This window comes from Gossypium arboreum, chromosome 11, assembly GCF_025698485.1.
Source record: "Gossypium arboreum isolate Shixiya-1 chromosome 11, ASM2569848v2, whole genome shotgun sequence".
Lineage (NCBI taxonomy): Eukaryota > Viridiplantae > Streptophyta > Magnoliopsida > Malvales > Malvaceae > Gossypium > Gossypium arboreum.
In genome coordinates, this window is record NC_069080.1 from 117,152,609 (window position 1) to 117,171,759 (window position 19,151).

At 34.0% G+C, this 19,151-nt stretch overlaps 2 pseudogenes; both read left to right on the forward strand.

Annotated features, from left to right (window-relative positions):
• Nucleotides 1-1,751: 1,751 nt before the first annotated feature.
• Nucleotides 1,752-4,672, forward strand: LOC108471375 (potassium transporter 5-like; annotated as a pseudogene).
• A 1,114-nt stretch (nucleotides 4,673-5,786) lies between these two features.
• On the forward strand, nucleotides 5,787-6,338 carry LOC108471376 (pro-hevein-like; annotated as a pseudogene).
• Nucleotides 6,339-19,151: the final 12,813 nt, after the last annotated feature.

Consider the following 19,151-nt stretch of genomic DNA (forward strand, 5'->3'; position numbering starts at 1 on the left):
ACCAACACCAACACAATTTGCAGAGGGCTCATGTATAAATTGACCATCAGGTGTACGGGATCGAACCGACCTACTAGGCCCACGTGACCTTAAACCCTCTTTACCATACGCATTGCCCAATGAATCATTATACAATTGAAACCCCATATCACCAAAGTCACGCCCACTATCATATGGATTTGGATCATCACTAATGCGCGGCCCATTTCCATATTTAACAAATGGATTTAATCCATTATTTCTAGTCCATGCATGTGACCCACGTGGGACACCATTTGCCAATTCATAATTTGGCCAAACAAAAGGCCTCTAATTTTGACCGGAATTTCCATAATTTTGACCGAAGCCATTCTCTCTTACTCGATCATCATCTCGCCCAAAACCAGATGCAAAGCCTTCCCGTCGAACCACTGGTACATCAACCGGCGATTGCTCATCACGACTATACCGATAATAACATTGCTGCGCAAGATGTCCATATCGGCTACAAATTTGGCACTGGACTCTCGGTCGAAACGAACGTCCTCGACCACGAACAAAAGAACGACCTCCTCCCCGAAATGAACCATCCGTCGACTGAAGAGGTGGCCCTTCAACTGTATTCGCAGCAACTAACACCTCCTGAGCGGACCGAACTTGGCGGGCTTCACACTCAATCAAAGTATCGACTATGCATGAAACGTCAATGGTCCGGTAGAGAGAGACACAGAGGAAACGACAGCATCAAACTCAGAGGAGAGTCCAAAGAAGGAGAACCGCCGTCTGCTCGCCTCCGAGATCCGAGATCCAGATGTCGCAAGAAGAGCGCATAAGCCGGTGATCTTATTCACATAGGAACGAATAGAAAGAGTACCTTTCCGGAGAGAATGGAGTTCGTGGCGCAACTGTGATTGCTTCGTACTAGAATCGGCTGCAAACAAATTGTTCGCCACGTTCCAAACATCACTAGCAGTGCGAACATCAGTAAAAGAGGACAAAAATGAAGCGCTGATGGTGGATAACAGCCAAGATGTAAGTAAACTGTCTTATTGATCAAAGACCGAAACAACCGGATTCACAACAAGATCACCGTCGGGAGAGTGAATAAATCGCGCCGGAGCCGTCAATGAGCCATCAAGAAGCCCAAACAATCCGTAGCCACGAAGAATAAGCCAGACCTGCTGTTGCCATTGAACAAACGTGCCTTCATCTAGTTTAACAACCTCGTGTCGAGGAAAAGAGGTGACCACTCGGTCACCAAGAAACACCGAGCCACTAGGCTCAACAGAATTGGATCCGGTAGAATGCGTGTTAGCCATGCCCAAAGATCACTGAGCGACTGATACCATGAAAGAATACACAAGAAGAAATAATACTCACAAGGTAATGAATTATCATACTCTGCTTAATCTGTTTACAACGTATGCTTATATAGAAAGATGAAGACTAAAAGCTACATCAATGTAATATAACAGATTACTAACTTTTGTAACTGACTGCCTAACCACAAAGCTAGACTACATATTAAGCACATGCACACGTATTAGATACTATAACAAAAAGAAATTAAAAGATGGATGGTATCTCATCTTCTTACCATATAAACCAAATACTTAATTGGAAAAGAAAAATTTTGAGAATTTACAAAGCGTGTTTCAGCCATGTGGTGTGTTTTCTCCTACTATAAATTATACGCACTGACCCTAATCTAACCTCCTCGTTTTCTAAACAAGTCTTTAATCACATTGCTTTGATCACAGTGCTTTGAAGCAATGTCCAACGCTACTGCCGAAGAAGAGGATATACGAGTCGACATTCCAATGTCCGATGACCAACTCAAACGAAACATTCGTCCAATATTGCATAAACCATATGGTTCCATGGATCTTGTCTTCGTCAAGGCCCCAGCCAACCATGGTTCCCACTCCAAGGTCCTGCTCCATCCTCTACCTTCTCTACATGTTTACAATTTTATTTCGAAAACTACCATTTATACGTACTAAATATAAGTGTTATGTATTGGACTGAAGGATTCGAACTGGTGGGTGGTGTTGAATCTGGCATTTCAGAGTATAGGCATCGTTTATGGGGATCTTGGAACATCGCCACTCTACGTTTACCCCAGCATCTTCAGTAATGGAATAAAGCATAGAGATGATATATTGGGGGCTCTTTCTTTGGTCTTTTATACCCTTACCTTTCTTCCTCTGGTTAAGTATGTTTTCGTTGTCTTACGAGCCAAGGATAATGGTGAAGGTACGTCAAACCTATGATAGGATTTTCAATTAGGTTTACTTTGTAAAGTCACAATAATTAATAAAATCCGACCAAAAATGAAAATTTGATGCCAGAATGTATAATTTTATGTTTTTTGATATATTTTATCAAAATCAAAATCAGGAGGAACGTTTGCACTCTACTCATTGATATGTCGCTATGCAAGAGTGAGTTTGATCCCTAGTCAACAAGCTGAAGACCGTGAAGTATCCAACTACAAACTGGAATTGCCAAGCAAGCGATTGAAACTAGCTTCGGTACTAAAGTCTAGCTTAGAAAAGAGCCAGTTCGCCAAAATTTTCTTATTGCTTGTCACCATGCTTGGTACTTCTATGGTCATTGGCGACAGTATCTTCACTCCTTCCATCTCTGGTAATTCTCTAATTACTTTCTCTTGTTATTAATTTATTAATGTTTCATGGTAATTCAAAAAAATAGAAAAAAAAGTATATGACTTGGTGTATTGTAGCTTTTTCTGCCGTGGCTGGTGTCAAGGAAGTAACATCTGCCCTCACAGACGGTATATATATATATGTTTGTTATCATTCCTTATTGACTTATCTATGTGGCTTAAACAAGATTTAGTGTTGTACACAGATATGATTGCTGGGATATCAGTAGTAATATTGATCTTCCTCTTCATGATTCAAAGATTTGGAACTCACAGAGTGAGTTACACCTTTACTCCCGTTCTTTGTGTTTGGTTTGTACTCATTGGTGTAATCGGTTTCTACAACATCATAAAACACGATACAACAGTTCTTAAAGCCATCAATCCAATGTACATTGTTGAGTACTTCATCAGGAACAAAAAAGATGCATGGATTTCTCTTGGTGGAGTTGTTCTTTGCACAACAGGAGCCGAAGCCCTATTTGCTGATCTTGGTCATTTCTCGGTTCGAGCCATTCAAGTCAGTATGTGCTCCATGGTCAACCCTGCTTTAATATTGGCATATACTTGACAATCCTCTTATCTTCGCCAGTATCGAGATGAGGTTTCTGATGCGTTTTATAAATCAGTTCCAGGTCGTGAATAAATGTCCATGGTTCCTTTTCTAGTAGTGTTAATCATGTATAAGTGGCTTCTTATGATAATTATTTATGAATGTGCAGGTCCATTGTATTGGCCAATGTTTATAGTGTCCATATTGGCTGCAGCTATAGCAAGTCAAGCAATGATCTCGGGGACATTCTCAATAGTCCATCAATCACTCTCTCTAGGTTGTTTCCCTCCTGTCAAAGTTGTCTATACATCTGCAAATCATGAAGGACAAGTTTATATACCAGCAATCAATTACATTTTGATGTTGGCTTGTATCGGTGTCACTGCGGGTTTCAAATCCACAGTAAAGATTGGCAATGCATATGGTAATCATTTCAACATCTCTGCATTTTATGCTTTAGTCTCTTCTCAGTTTACAATGCTAATGAATTTCCATTATTCCTTTTCAATGTTATTACAGGAACTGCTGTAGTGTTTGTAATGACTCTTACATCATCCTTGCTGGTTCTGGTCATGATCATGATATGGAAAACTAACATATTTTTAATAATCTTATACATTCTTACCATTGGATTCGTGGAACTACTTTATCTGAGTTCAGTTCTCTATAAATTTACCTCCGGAGGGTACTTGCCGCTGGCATTATCAGCAGTTTTAATGATTATAATGTATGTTTGGAATGATGTGTATCGAAGAAAGTACCATTACGAGCTTGACCATAAGATTTCCCCTGCAAGATTAAAGGAGATATCTGCCAACAAAAACATGTCTAGAATTCCAGGACTTGCCATGTTCTATTCAGAGCTGGTTCATGGTATCCCACCCACATTCGAGCATTATGTCTCAAATGTACCAGCATTGCATTCCATCATTGTCTTTGTTTCCATGAAATCACTACACATTAACAAAGTTCCACCGGAAGAAAGGCACTTTTTCCGAAGAGTCGAACCGAGAGAGCTTTTTACCTTTCGATGTGTTGTTCGATACGGATACAAAGATGTGCGGGAAGTGGCCTTTGAGGAAACATTAGTGACAAAACTGAAAGAATTCATCCAAGAAGAAATATTGCTGCAAAATCAAATGCTATCTACCATTGGAAACAATACTGAAAAGGGCACAGAATCGGAAGGGGAAATCATTGAAAGGAACAATGATGTTGCGAATGCGAAGCAATTGGAAGAAGAGATCATGCAACAAGAAATAGAACAAGTGCAGAAAGAATGGGAAGAGGCTGGTATAGTTCACATGATTGGTGAAAGCGAGGTGATTGCAAAGAAAGAAGCCAATATAATGAAGAGGATGGTGATTGATCATGCATATAATTTCTTGAAGAGAAATGTAAGGAAAAGAGAGAAGGTGTTTGATATTCCTCACGAGCGGATGCTTAAAGTTGGCATGACTTATCAGCTTTAAAAGAAGTAGCTAGATTTATTCAGAAAATGAATGGGAGATGATGTGGGGTGTGGGTGGTCTTATGCTTGTTTTGTGTTAGGTGAATCAGGAATTTTATTAATAAGTTTTAATGTATTGGGTGTCAAATTAGTTCTGAATATCAGATTCAATCATAAAGATTTTATAGAAGTAAATATGAACATAGATATAGATAACTTTTTTTTTTCTATTTTTAATCTTTAAGGATTGTGAACAAAGATTTATTTCCAAGTCTAAGCACAAATTAACCGTTTGGAAAACAAGCCTAAAAAAAAATATGCCAGTTTTAGTTAGATTGAAATAATGAAATAAATTGATAACTAAAAAGGAAAACAAAAGCTCCTTAAAACTCTCTAGCTTTTTTTCACTTCTTATACTGATTCAAACCCTTAACTCCTAACTCTTATGATGTTATCTTAATATATATACATAAATATAATATGAAGTCAGCTAATCTAAGTTCTAACGTCATTTTAGTCATAATAACATGAACATATCTTAGTATAAAACCTTTACAAATTATAGACATCATAGTATACTAAATCCACCCCTTCGGAAGAAGAAGAAAAGAAATGGATAAAGCTAATGTTAAAAGATGGCTTTCATGCAGCCATTCAACTCGAGCCATGCGGATTGCAGCTGAAGAACATGCAGCTGTTTTGTTGATTAGTTAACATTTTGTTACTTGGGTACATTTGAACTAAGTTAGTGATGTATTTGTTGTAATTTGGTGCTGATGGATGTGATAAATCAGTTTAACCAAGTGTGCAAACAAGGTTTTATAAGACCTTGATAGTGGAGTTAGGTGTGTTTAGATAACTTTTTTGATTTTCAGTCAAGTTGTATACTTGATATATGTAATGTGATGTTTTAAGAAATATAATCTATGAATCATTCAGAAAATTCACTTCTTGTTTTTGGTTCTTATTTAAGATTTCTGTTCTTATTTGCTTGAGCTCGATTCCTTTGTTTGTTCAGCAAGATATTGTGGCTTAAAGCACAAGCATCTGCAGAAAATTCTTAATTTGTTTTCTAAGTTCCTACAGCTAAGTTTGTGATGTTGTTTGTGTTTTTGGTTAGCTTAGTGGGAGCAACAATGGCCGAGCAATGTGGTCGGCAAGCTGGTGGAGCCTTATGCCCTAATAACTTATGTTGCAGCCAATATGGATGGTGTGGGAACACCGATATTACTGTTCACCGGCAAAAAATTGTCAGAGCAATTGCAGAAGTGGCCCTCCTCCCCCTACAGGAAAAGGAGTGACTGTGAGGTCTACTTACCATTTCTACAATCCAAAGCAAAATGGATGGGGTTTGATGGAAGGGAGTCCTATTGCTCTACATGGGATGCTAACAAGCCATATTCTTGGAGGAGTAAGTACGGTTGGACTGCCTTTTGTGGCCCCGTTGGTCCTTCTTTCCCGGCTGATTGTGGGAGTTACTTGAGAGTAAGAAACACACAAGGACTGGAGCTCAAGAAATAGTGAGGATTGTGGACAGATGCAGCAATGGAGGGTTAGATTTGGATGTGGGAGTTTTTAACCGATTGGACACTGATGGAGTAGGTCATGATCAAGGCCACCTTACTATTAGATATGATTTTGTTGATTGTGGCAATGGCTTCAATCCTTTACTTTGCTTCAGTTGTTGATAATTAGCACTAAAACAGTTCTTGCTATTTAATTATGTGCTACAATTGCCGAATAATGCAGCAGTTGATTTTGATTGCTAGATTAATAAATTTTCTGGTCTTTGTTTGTCCTGTTGAAAACTTTAGTGTATGATTAATTAATTTCTGGTTTTTATAATGTTGGTAAAATTTAAGATATATCATTATTTAATTCAGCGATAATATGTGAAACTATTTATGTTTAGTGCACCAAATATAAATTATTTATGTTAAAATTTGTTTGCAAAATTGGTTAAAGTTTTATAAGCTTTTAGATTAAATCACCACATGAAAATAAACTTTTAGCAGCGTTTCTTAAAAAAGCGCCGCTAAAAGTCATGGTCTTTTAGCGGCGCTGTTTAAAAAACGCTGCTAAAGACCAGGACCTTTAGCGGCGCTTTTTATAAAAAGGCCGCTAAAGACAGGGACCTTTAGCAGCGCTTTTATAAAAAACGCCGCTAATTTGTCCAGTTTTGCAATATGTATTTTTGCACCTATATCCAACCCTCCTGCAAGAAATTCAACCAAAAACAGCAAATATACCATGAAATCCAACCAAAACCCTCAAATTTAAATAATACAAAATTATACGAAAAATATATTATATAAATTGTAAATGAATATTTAAAATATTCTTACAATAATATTAAAAGTTACAAGAAAACAAATGTCTAAGATGGCGGATTTTGAAATTGATGGAACATAGTCATCATAGACCAAGTCAGAGCTGGAGTTCATTGTATTTTCTGCTCGCTCCGCCTCCTCGCTTGCCTCCGCCTCCCAGCCTGCCGCCTCGCTCTAAGTTGAGAAATTTGCTCATCTGTGGTAGCTTGTATCTGAACTATCTCGATCTTTTAGCCTCTGAACTTCACTTGACTTTGACTCCTAAGGCATGTATTGGTGCGAGGTGGATCCAAAATATTGGGTCAAGTTAACACCAGATGCTTGAAATCTAACCCGACCATACCTTTCAGACCCAAAACTTCATTAATAATTCATTATCAATATCCTCAAAATTAACAGAACTATCGATCAAGCAATCGCTTCATACTCGCCTTCTTATCTTTTAGTTTCTCCTAATAAATCACCAAAGAGTTAGAAACGAAATATACAATAAAAGGAATACAACATAACATTATTTAAATTAAACTAATAAAACGATTTAATTAAAACATTATAATTAAATATTATAAATATTTATAATGAAATCAAATTTTATTAAGTAAATATACCATAATTTCAAGCCTCGATGTAATCGGAGTTCCATCTTTTTTCTCATGCGTAATGTCAAAAAGTCAAGGCGTCTAACTTTTGACCAGATGAGGCTTCCTACAATATAGTAGTAAAAATATTATTTAATAGTAAAAGTTATTAATACTTGATAGAATTAATAAATCTATAGTACTGCATGCTTCGAGCTACACAAGCAAAACTTCTAATTCTCGCTGCAGCGTAAATTTTTGTTTTTGCTCACGCTTGTTCCAACTTGCTCACGGTCCTACATAATGAAATTATTATTACGTATATAGTAAATACTATAAGTCGAAAAATTTATAAGAGTTTGCAAGTACATAATACCTCTCCTTTCTTCAATTCCAAAATCGAGCCGATCTTCCCATTGGTACTCAAAGATTCCGGTGGGACATTTTGCAATTTTCTTCGAGGCTTATGGGTTTTTAAAATATTCTTTTTCAAACCGCTTTTATGGTTTCTCCATTTTTTACCCAATGCCTTCTTGATATAGGCATCAGAGACCTCTAAAGCAAACCTCTCCTAAAAAACACAAGTTTAGGAATTAAATATAAATGAAACTTAAACCAAAGTATTATAAATTACATTAACGTTTCGTTACCTTAATATTAGAGAGAGCTTGATTTTAATTGCTATCAGGCATGTTATGCCATGATTCGTAATTAATGGGCAACATATTGGCATTTCGTGCTATAATGCCCAAATAGCCTGTTCAAAGTTGAGCTTCTTGTCCAACAGGCTGACCATGGTTGTTTCTAATTACTTTGACACGCTCGACAGAATTTAAGTTATATAAATCTGTTAGGAGCGTACGTCCTCGACCTCTGCACGTCCTACCATTTTCAGCTGAAAAATAATATATTATTACTATATTGAAATTTAAAAATAAATCAGAATAAAATTTAATTCAATTTGTAAAATAAACTTAACATTACTTTGAAAATCCACGACTCGCCAAGTGTCTCCTAAGACGCTTGAAGATCCAACAACCTGTCATTGTTAGTACTTACTTCTTCCGAATTTGTAGTATTCTCGAAAATACTAAGATCTCTTAATCTTCTTCTAGGCATTTTTCCCGCAACACATAAAATAGTTAAAATTTTAGTAAGAAATAACAACAATAGTAAATATAAAATAGTTAAATTATATAACATGACCAATGTTAAAATTATAACATTACATATAAAAAAAATCATAAAATCTTACTACATCATAAATCGTAAATATCTTCGTCCACATCCCGACGAACCCATTGAAATTGTGTACTAGTACTAGGATATTTTCATTTAAGTTTTGTTCGAAAAGGCAAAGTTTCGATCTTTCAACGATGTCATCTCTACTTCCATTCCCCATGTCAAACAAGTCTCTAGGGTGTTTTGAGTACAACGTACCAACCCTCATCAATTGGATCTTTCGAGTAAAAACTTGTTTAACTTGAGAAGAAAATACATACAAACTCATCTATCAAATGTTCTCCAAAGTGAATTAATCAAGAGAAATTAACCATTGTAAAACCAAACTAATCATTTTAATTTCATGAGCAAGATTAGCATCACCCAATCACATCGAAATAAGACAACTTTCCATTTTCCATAGTAATCCAACTCAATAATATCGGTTAGAAGTCCGTAATACTCCACATTTCCCTCAACAGGATTACTATCCCTAGCACTAGCGTAACTTGTAATTAAAGAATTAACAACTACTCCACAATTTTGAGTTCTCCTCAATCTCTCGCGATATTTGGTATGAAATCAATCCATTCATGATGAAGCCACTATATCTTTTACTACTCGATTCGACCTTGGGAAAGCCATTTAACTTCGCATTAACGACATTCCCACTCCAAACCTATTGAATCAAAAGTAAATTGAGTAATTGTAAATGTTATGAGAAAACATTATTATTTGTCAATTGTCAATAAAATGTTGAGTTGCATACCGTTTGGCTTAACCATTCATGAAAAGATTCTGCGAATAACCTATTAATCTCGCGATGTTGTAATCTTCGTGAGCGTGAACGAGATCTTAAGACTTGTTTGTACTCACTATGTTAAAAACATGTTTAATTCGTTAAAAAATAAACAAATCAAAAAAAGATGAATATTTATCATATTCTAGAACTTACTTGCGTAATTGTTCAAGTGCATTGTGGTGGAAAAGAACATATCTATGTGCTTGTATCCAAGATCGGTCATTTAATTCTATAATTTCAACTTTTCCGATTGGTTCTCCATAACTTTGAAAAAAATAAGTTTCGACCAAGCTAGGATCATTGAGTCCGGCATTTCTACTTGGTCTATTCAATCTTGTTTTAACATCTTCTAAATATCTAGAACAGAATGTCATACACTCTTCTGCCAAGTGTCTTCAGCAATTGATCCTTTCGGATAACGCTTGTTACGGCAATAAGACTTCAATTTGCTTAGGAACCTAAACACCATATACAACATTATCAAAACTGGTAACTATAGGTATAAAGGTGAATGCCTTTGAAATAAATTAGCACCTTTCAATTGGATACATCCAACGATAGAAAACCGGCCCACCAATTATTGCTTCACGAGGGAGATGAATGACAAGGTGCACCATAATTGTGAAGAAGGAAGGTGGAAAGATCTTCTCCAAATTGCATAATGTCAAAGCGGATCAATCTTGTACTTTTTCAAGTTCTTCAACATTCAGAACTTTGTGAAAAATTGCTTTCATTATATTGGACAGTTCAATTATACAGGACGTTACCTTCTTTGACATACAGCACCGTAAAGCAACTGGAAGTAGATCTTGCATCAAGATGTGATAGTCATGTGATTTTAATGAATATAGTCTTCGATCTTTAAGACCTATACATCGAGATATATTTGATGCATATGCATCCAGAACCTTTATATCCTTCAACACCGTGCAGAACATTTCTTTCTCTTCCTTTGACATTCCAAAAATTGTAGGCGGCAACCAATATTTTCCATTAGGGCGTACTTGGGGATGAAGATCACGCCTAATTCCCATGCTAACTAAATCAAGTCAACTCTGAAGGTTATCTTTTAATTTACCATCGACGTTCAAAATTGTCTAGATGATGTTCTCACAGACATTCTTCTCAATATGCATCACATCAAGATTGTGGCGTAATATGTGATGCTCCCAATAAGGCAACTAAAAAAAAATACTTCTTTCTTCCACAAGTCTGCCTCATTAGGGTCATCCTCCTCTCTGATTCATCCCTCGATCGTCTATTTGTTTGCCTGTTAAATGATTGATTCAGCTTCCCGTAACTGAAATCCATATCTTTTAACATGAATAAGATTTCAGATCCAATGGTCCGCTTCAGAGCTTTTTCAACTATTCAAGATCACAAATAAAGCCCTCTCAAATCTATAGCTATGATTTTCATCTAACCACCGACGATGCCCCATATAGCGTAACTTCTTCCCATTATATAACCACTGTGAACACGCTTGAGCAAAGACAACAAGGACAAGCATAACGTCCTCCGGTACTCCAACCAGATAAATTCAGATATGCCGGAAATCATTAATTGTCCACAAAGAAAGCAGACGTAGGTAAAAGTTCTCCTTTCTCAATACATCATACGTCTCAACACCCGCCCATAATTGTTTTAACTCTTCAATAAGTGGCTGCAGATATATGTCAATATCATTTTCGGGACCTTTCTCTCTGGGGATAATCATAGATAAATCAAAGAAGATTGCTTCATGCGGAGCCATGGAGGCAAATTATAAGAAACAAGGACCACAGGCTAAGTACTGTACGAGGTGCTCATGATTTTAAAAGGATTAAATCCGTCAGATGCTAACCCAAGCCTTACACTCCGAGGATCACTTGCAAAGCTTGGAAATTTATTGTCAAATGATTTCCATACTAAAGAATCTGCAGGATGCCTTAATAATCCATCATCCGTTCGTTGATCATGATGCCACGTCATAAACTCGGCTGTCTTTGACGACATGAATAGCCTTTGAAGCCTTGGGATTAGCGGGAAATATCGCAAAATCTTGTTCGGCTTCCTTATTAACTGTGGCCCATATTCATCTTCATTAACATCTTCTGCATCTCTATTCATCTAACGAGATTTATCGCAAACATGACAAGAATGTTGATTTCTCCTATCACCCCAATACAACATGCAATCATTTGGGCAACTATGAATTTTGTTGTACCCAAGGCCCAAATCTTTTATCACTTTCTTCATTTCTTTACATGATTGAGGGATTTTTGCAAACGGGAACATTTCTCTCAAAAGCTCTAATAGCATTGTCAAAGAGTTTTCGGTCCACCCTCCCAAACATTTTAAGTGGAAAAGGCGCATACAAAATGACATTTTCGAAAATTTTGATCCCTTATAAATTTCTTCATTCATTTCACCAAGTAACGTGTAGAACTTCGCCGCTTCTTCATTCGGTTGTTCATCCGGTACACTTTTTCTCGTTTCTATAAAAGTATTCCCACCGATATTATAATCATCGGATGCAACATAGTTTGGTGGAAATGATTGAAACCTTCACTCGCATATTAAATGCATCCCGCATCATACCTTCTAAGTCATCTTCTAACATACCGACGGTAACCACTATAAGGATAACCCGGATTAATCGTCAAGAGGCTCCACTAGGTGTACACTCTCCATGGAAAATCCATTTTTATACCCCGAATGAAGCCATCAACAATTAGATGTTCAGAGACAACTTCACGATAATGCCAATAGATATTGCCACACTTCTTACACGGGCAAAGAATCATATTCTCTTGGCTTGAATTGTGAAATGCAAAATCTAAAAAAGATTGCACTCCATTTTGATACTCGTTGCTTGCCCTTGAGAAATTCATCCAAGTCCTATCCATTTCGTAGTTGTTGAAGTCTAAAGTTGGCAATAAGTTACATAGATAAGTTGTTTATGTAAGTCTTGATATGATATATTTTTATGTTTTATGTAAGTTATGTAGATTATGTAAGTTATGAAATTTGAACTTTAAACTATATGCTTTTAAGGAAATTATTAGATTAAACTACATGTATTAGTTAAGTTATGTAAGTTGTTATGTACGTTATGTGAGTTATGTAAATTATGTAAGTTATGTGAGTTATGTATGTTGTTATGTAAATTATGTAAGTTATATGAGTTATGTAAGTTATGTAATTTATTTAAGTAGGATCAATATTAATACTATTTTGATAAAATTAGTTATAACTTTTAAAGACATTTAAAATTTTAAATCTTTTGTAAGGTCGATAGAATTATTTATAAGCTCCATAGAAGTTTTTTGAAATCTTTTTTTTATAGAAATACCTTTAAAAATATTAAATATTAAAATCAAACATTATTAATATAAAAAATAGTAATTTGAATATAATAATATCAAAAAGAATCATAGTTTAATTTTTCTAAGTAAATTGGAAATAAATTAAGGTTATATAAATATTCAATAGTAAATGAGCTCGATAGAACTTTTTTCAAGTCTTTTGAATTTTTAAGATTCATCATACGTGGCGTTGTTACACCTAGGAGGATCCATTATATCTTACAACTCGATATAAGGCAACTCGTCGTGTTTCCAAATTTATATACTTTGAATCATTAAAATATTTAAAAAAGGTTGAGAGAAGGTCAACTATTGTTGTAATTTTAATGGACAAGCAAGCTACATGGTAATAAATATTAAATATTAGAAAATTATTTTTAATTATAATGTAAATTATATTTGATGTTTTTATTCTTATTTTTTCATGTAGATATGATGTGGCACTTGGTCTCAATATATTTGGAGCTAAATTTGTTGCAAATTTCACCCAGAAATGTGTGAAATTAAAAGTTTTGGATCATGTATCCACAGGTTGGCGAAAAACAATGGTTTTTTTTGGTAAAAGTGTATAATAGTCCCGATATTAGACATTAATTTTGAGGAAAAAATTATTGAACAAAAATTGAATGACCTGAGATTGCTAGGTGCTTCATACAAGGTTATTTAGCAAAAATTAAAAGGTTGCAAGTTGAGCAAAAATTCACTTAGCTAACGGAATACATGGCAGATTTCAATGGAGAGACATCAAATAAAGATTTAGCAAATTAAATATGCATACCTCTTACAAATTGTAAATTGGATGGTAGAGTCAATTCCAGCAAATTAAATTACACCTGCAAACAATGAACGGCCATGAAATTAAAAAATAATCCGAGGATAAACAAGAATAGAAATTTCAGTTTTTACATTAAAAAAATGAACAGTAATAAACTTGAAAATTTATAGACTAAAATGGAAATTCAAATTATATGTATTTGCTTAATATGGTAACTTATATACATATATTCATAAGCAATTGGAAGAAAAACTAGAAGAAAATAAGGATGGGTTCCTTACTTTATACTTCAAATTGCATTTTGATCCTTTTATTGAAGAAAAAAATTTAATTCACTTAATTTTAGCGAAAGACTTATTTGATCTAATATGTAGGGATCGGTTTGTTAATTTGTTTCCAAAATGTAATCCTAGATATAATATATGGACTGTTGGTAATTTTACCTTTTTTCAATACAATTACATGATTTTGAACCAATAAAATGTAATTCAAAATGTAATTGTTTTTAAACCAAAAACAATCTAATTAACTGCTATAATGAAATGGATTTTTGGTTGGATTACATGATTTTGATTTTTTTTAAGACAACACATGGTTTTGATGCTTACATCTAGCAGGCTAGTATCAAATTACCAAGAAAATGAATACTCCCTAGTCCCTAGACTAGTCCTTGAAACATATGCAAATGAAATTACACTAAGATAATTGACATAATTAGTGTGTGATGATTTTAAGATTTGATAACCCTCCCAACAGTTATGATTTTAGGATTTGATAACCCTTTCTAAGGTGGAAAAAAGTAAGAAAAAAAGAACAGAAAAGATTAGACAACAAGAAACATACAAATTCAAAGGACAAGAACATCTGCTGTGTACTCCCGATAACATCACCCCGATAACCATCTTTCCAAAGCTCCATATTTTCCTAAAAACGTATGTTAAAATTATAATCGATGCATGCATAAACTATCATGAGCAATTATCAATTATTCACTTTAAAAGGGTAATAAACAAAGCATTCCATATAAAGAATTTGTGGAGATGAAAAAAATAATACGAGGAATAATAAATGAAAATGATTATAGCCCAAGTCAACGAATAGAAAATGATAAACTAGTAAACATAATTTGGTTTGGTCAAGCTACTTTTAAAAACAAAATGGAATCAAACTATGAAGATGAAATACAACAGCCAACAAAGATTACATTTTCTCAACCAACATATTAAGTAGTTCGATTCAGCCAATTTAAGAATTTTAAACAGGTGACACGATATGGATGTGTACTTCAAACCATATTCAAATATTATTGGAAAAACAAATTTTCTGCTTGCTCGATTGTTATTTTCAAAATAAATCAGCAACAACAGCAAAGCAAGAGATAAGGCAAGGCAAATCAAGCAGTCAAAGCCCAAAAGTGAAATTTCTCATGAAAGCTTCTAGAATACCAAGTTTAATCAACAAGCGTAATTAACACAACTTCAGCTCTCATGTCATTTATCCTGCATATAATTTAAATACATGTCAACACTCATAATAAACAATGTGGCATCAATGAAATGATTAAAACATGAATTAGTAATATATTAAATATATATAAACAATGTGGCATCAATGGGCAACCAGTAACTGTTGTATATGAACAACATGAACACAATACCTATAGAATAGGACTCGAAATTCCAGCTGCAGCAGTGTTGAGAAGAGGCAGACGCAGACGCAGACTCAATTAGGTAAAATGAGAGAAGAAATTGGGTAAATGGGGGAATGAGATCTAGTTTAGGTTGGGGAACAAGAAGACCAGTTAGGGTTCAAAATAAAAAATTTTGATTTGGGGTTATAGGATAAATACTAATAGTTGAGCAAATCAAAAGGACTTCGGGGAAAACGATTTCTGTATAACTATTTGAGGGAAATTATAGGGATTTCTAAAATTAGGGTTAGGGAGTAATGGGAAATTTTAGGGATTTCTGAAACAGATGAAGAAGGAAGTAATCGGGTAAACTGAACTGGGGAAAGTAAAGGGCAAATGGGGTTCAAAAAAATGACAACGTTTTCAATCTGGTGAAAAACATTTGTGGCGTTTTTTAAAAGCGCCACTATTAGAAAGGCTATAAAACGACATAGTTTCTGCACTCTATTAATAGATTTTTGTGGCATTTCTAGCTAAAACGCAGCATTTCACATCTTTTGTATGCTTATAAAAGCGCCACTAATAAAAGGCTATAAAAGTTGACGCTTTGAAATCTCTTTACATGTTTTGTATGCTTTTTCCAAAGCGCCACTAATAACTTGGTAACAAACGACGCTGCTTTTGCATTATACAAACGGATGTTTGTATGCTTTTAGCAAAAACGCCGTAAATCACATCTTTTATGCGCTTATAGAAGCGCCACTAATAAGAAAGATGCAAACGATGCCGCTTTACATTCTCTTAATAAATGTTTTGTATGCTTTTTAGAAGCGCCACTAATAACAAAGCTTCAAAACGACATAGTTTAAAGTATTACTACATGTTTGCGGCGCTTTTGTTCTAAAACGCCATTAAGTATGCAATATAAATCCTTTTTTTCTTTTATTATTATTACTATTATTATTATTATTATTATTATTATTATTATTATTATTATTATTATTATTTACTATTTAATACATGGTTAAATTTTAATTTGGTCTTTCTAATATATTTAAATTTCATTTATTTGCATATACTTTAATTTTTAATATCATTTAGTCTATATATGCAAATAAATTAGAAAGACTAAATGATATTAAAAATTTGAAAATTTGAAAATTTAGACTAAATAATATAAAATTTGAAAATTTAGAGAATAGAGATTGAAATGTGGTTTCCATTTTTATATGTTTTTGTCGTTCTTTCACATTAATATATATATATCAATGTATATCCATATGAAATTTATTCTTACAGGTTTAGGATTTAGTATTTAAGTAGTATTTAAGGGTTTAGTACTGTCTATAGTTTAAGGTTTTATGGTTTTGGATTTAGGGTTTATGGTTTAAGATTTAGGGTTTATAGTTTTAAGACGTTTTATAATTTAAGGTCAAGTGATTTAGGTTAATTTACATTTTTATGATTTAGGAATCTATATTTAAGGGTTTAAGGGTTTAGTACTATTTATAGTTTAGGGTTTTATGGTTTAGGGTCCAAGGTTTAATATTTAAGGTTTAAGGTTTAAAGTTTATGATTTACGACCGTAGATTTAGGGTTTGAGATTTAAAAGGTTATTGATTTAAAGGGTTAGGGTTTAGAGAAAGCCATATAACATTGATTTTAACAGCTTCGTAACTTAATTAAATAAAAACTTCTAATCAAATAGTTTATTTATCAAAGTGTAACTTTTCATAGTTAAGTAACTAAAATGAAATTAACTTTCCCATAGCTAAGTGAATGGTGTAGTTAATTTTATTGTTTATAAAGTCGCTTTTAGATATGATCAAAATAAAATCAAATTCAAAATAAAAATAAGAACTTATTTAATTTGTTATAATTTGGTCCTATCCAAAATAGATAGTTACCTATATATCCATATCAATCATTACTTTTATTTATTTATTTTTCAATAAATAATTTGTTACAATTTTAATATATTATCTCTTTTACAATTATATAAGAGATTATTTAATTTCATATATAAATTAAAAAGTAATAATTAATCTAAACCCTAAATCCTTAACTACAATCTCCGAAACATTAACCATTAAGCCTAAACCCCAACCCTTAAACTCATTATCCATTAACCTTAAAATAGTTTAGATCTATAGCGGCGTTTTTCAAAAAGCGCCGCTAAAACCCAAACTATTGCGGCGTTTTCTGAGGAAGCTCCGCTAATGCTACTGAAGCTGAAAATAAACGGTGTCGTTCCGTTTAATCTTTTAGCGGCGCTTTCTTAAAAACGCCGCTAATGTTGGATCTATTGCGGCGTTTTTTTGGTAGCGCCGCTAATGCCACTGAAGCTTGTCGTTCTCTTGAATCTTTTAGCGGCGTTTTTAAAAAAGCGCCGCTATAGGTCAATCTTTAGCGGCGCTTCCCTAAAAACGTCGCTAATTCTCGATCTTTAGCGGCGCTTTTCCAGAAACGCCGCTAATACTCGATCTATTCGATTTTTGTGGCGTTTTCTTTTCAAACGCCACTAAAAACGCGCTAAAACCCTATTTTGGTGTAGTGAATGGGTTCCTTCCTCCTCTACAAATAATTAAAAAATATATAAATTATTTGTTAAAAAATAATAAGTAAAAAATATAATAATTTTATTTCATAATTTCAAAGAAGAAGGAAAACCAATCCATCACTGTTTTTTTTTTCTTTCTAACAATGGCATTTTTTTGGAAGAATAAAAAGTAATCTCCAAGTATGAAAAAGTGAGAAAAGAGGAAAAAATTACAATTATTTATGAAAGGATTCATATATGATGTAATGTGTTGAGTGTTTGTTTCTCTATCCTTTTTAGGGTGGTTTATCTTCGTATATATATAAGGCATAGTTTACTGATGTGACGCGCTAGGAGTAATTAGGAGCCATGTGTGGTGACATGTTATCCTCTAGGAGTTTTAAGTGTCCTCAAATACTCTCCAAAAGATAAGGATGAGCAGAGGGCAAGCAAAACCATAAGGATATGGACGAGCTAGTGGCGAGCAAGACCCTGACTAGCTAGACTATACCTCATGAGTGGTGAGCACACATGCTGGACAAGCTGGATGGGATATCGGGTCAAATAGATGTTTGACGTGCTCTTGGGTTAGATGAGTTAGATATGTGGCATGCTCTATATTATTTGTATAACATAATGTATAAATTCACATATGATATATTAATGATGTATAAATTTATATGATTATTAATAATCTAGTGGTATATTACAAGTGTGATAGGTAAGTTATAATATTTTTAAATGTTACAGTGGAACACTTCAAGTATTCCAAGGATTGAACTAAAAGAGTTTGGATACAGTGATAAATGTGGAACAAGTATACAAATTGGAAATCTAACTAACTGCTCGCTAAGATCATATTACGACAAATCATATTCAAACAATAATTACACTAATTAACTATCTAACGCTAAGAAGGACTAAATTGCAAAATAGTAAAAATTGCACAACTAACAATTCAATGGACACAAGTAGTTGGTTGACTTCTATGTTGTTGATTAGTGTTTGGTTTAGGGATCTAAAAAGTTTAAATTTCTAATTGGTCCAATTTTACCTCCCGGTCACCATTTTACCAAATTAGACAATTTAATCTGGTTTTTCTCTTGACCTCACTGAACTAACTTGGAACAACCAAATTGGTTCTCGATAGGCTCTCCTCTCGGTCTCACATACCTAAATATTCACCTAGGTCTTTGAGTATGTTTGAGGTTCTAAAATGATTGAAATATGTGCTTAAATGTAATATCTCTCGTTTGGATATGCTATCGGATCAAGTAAG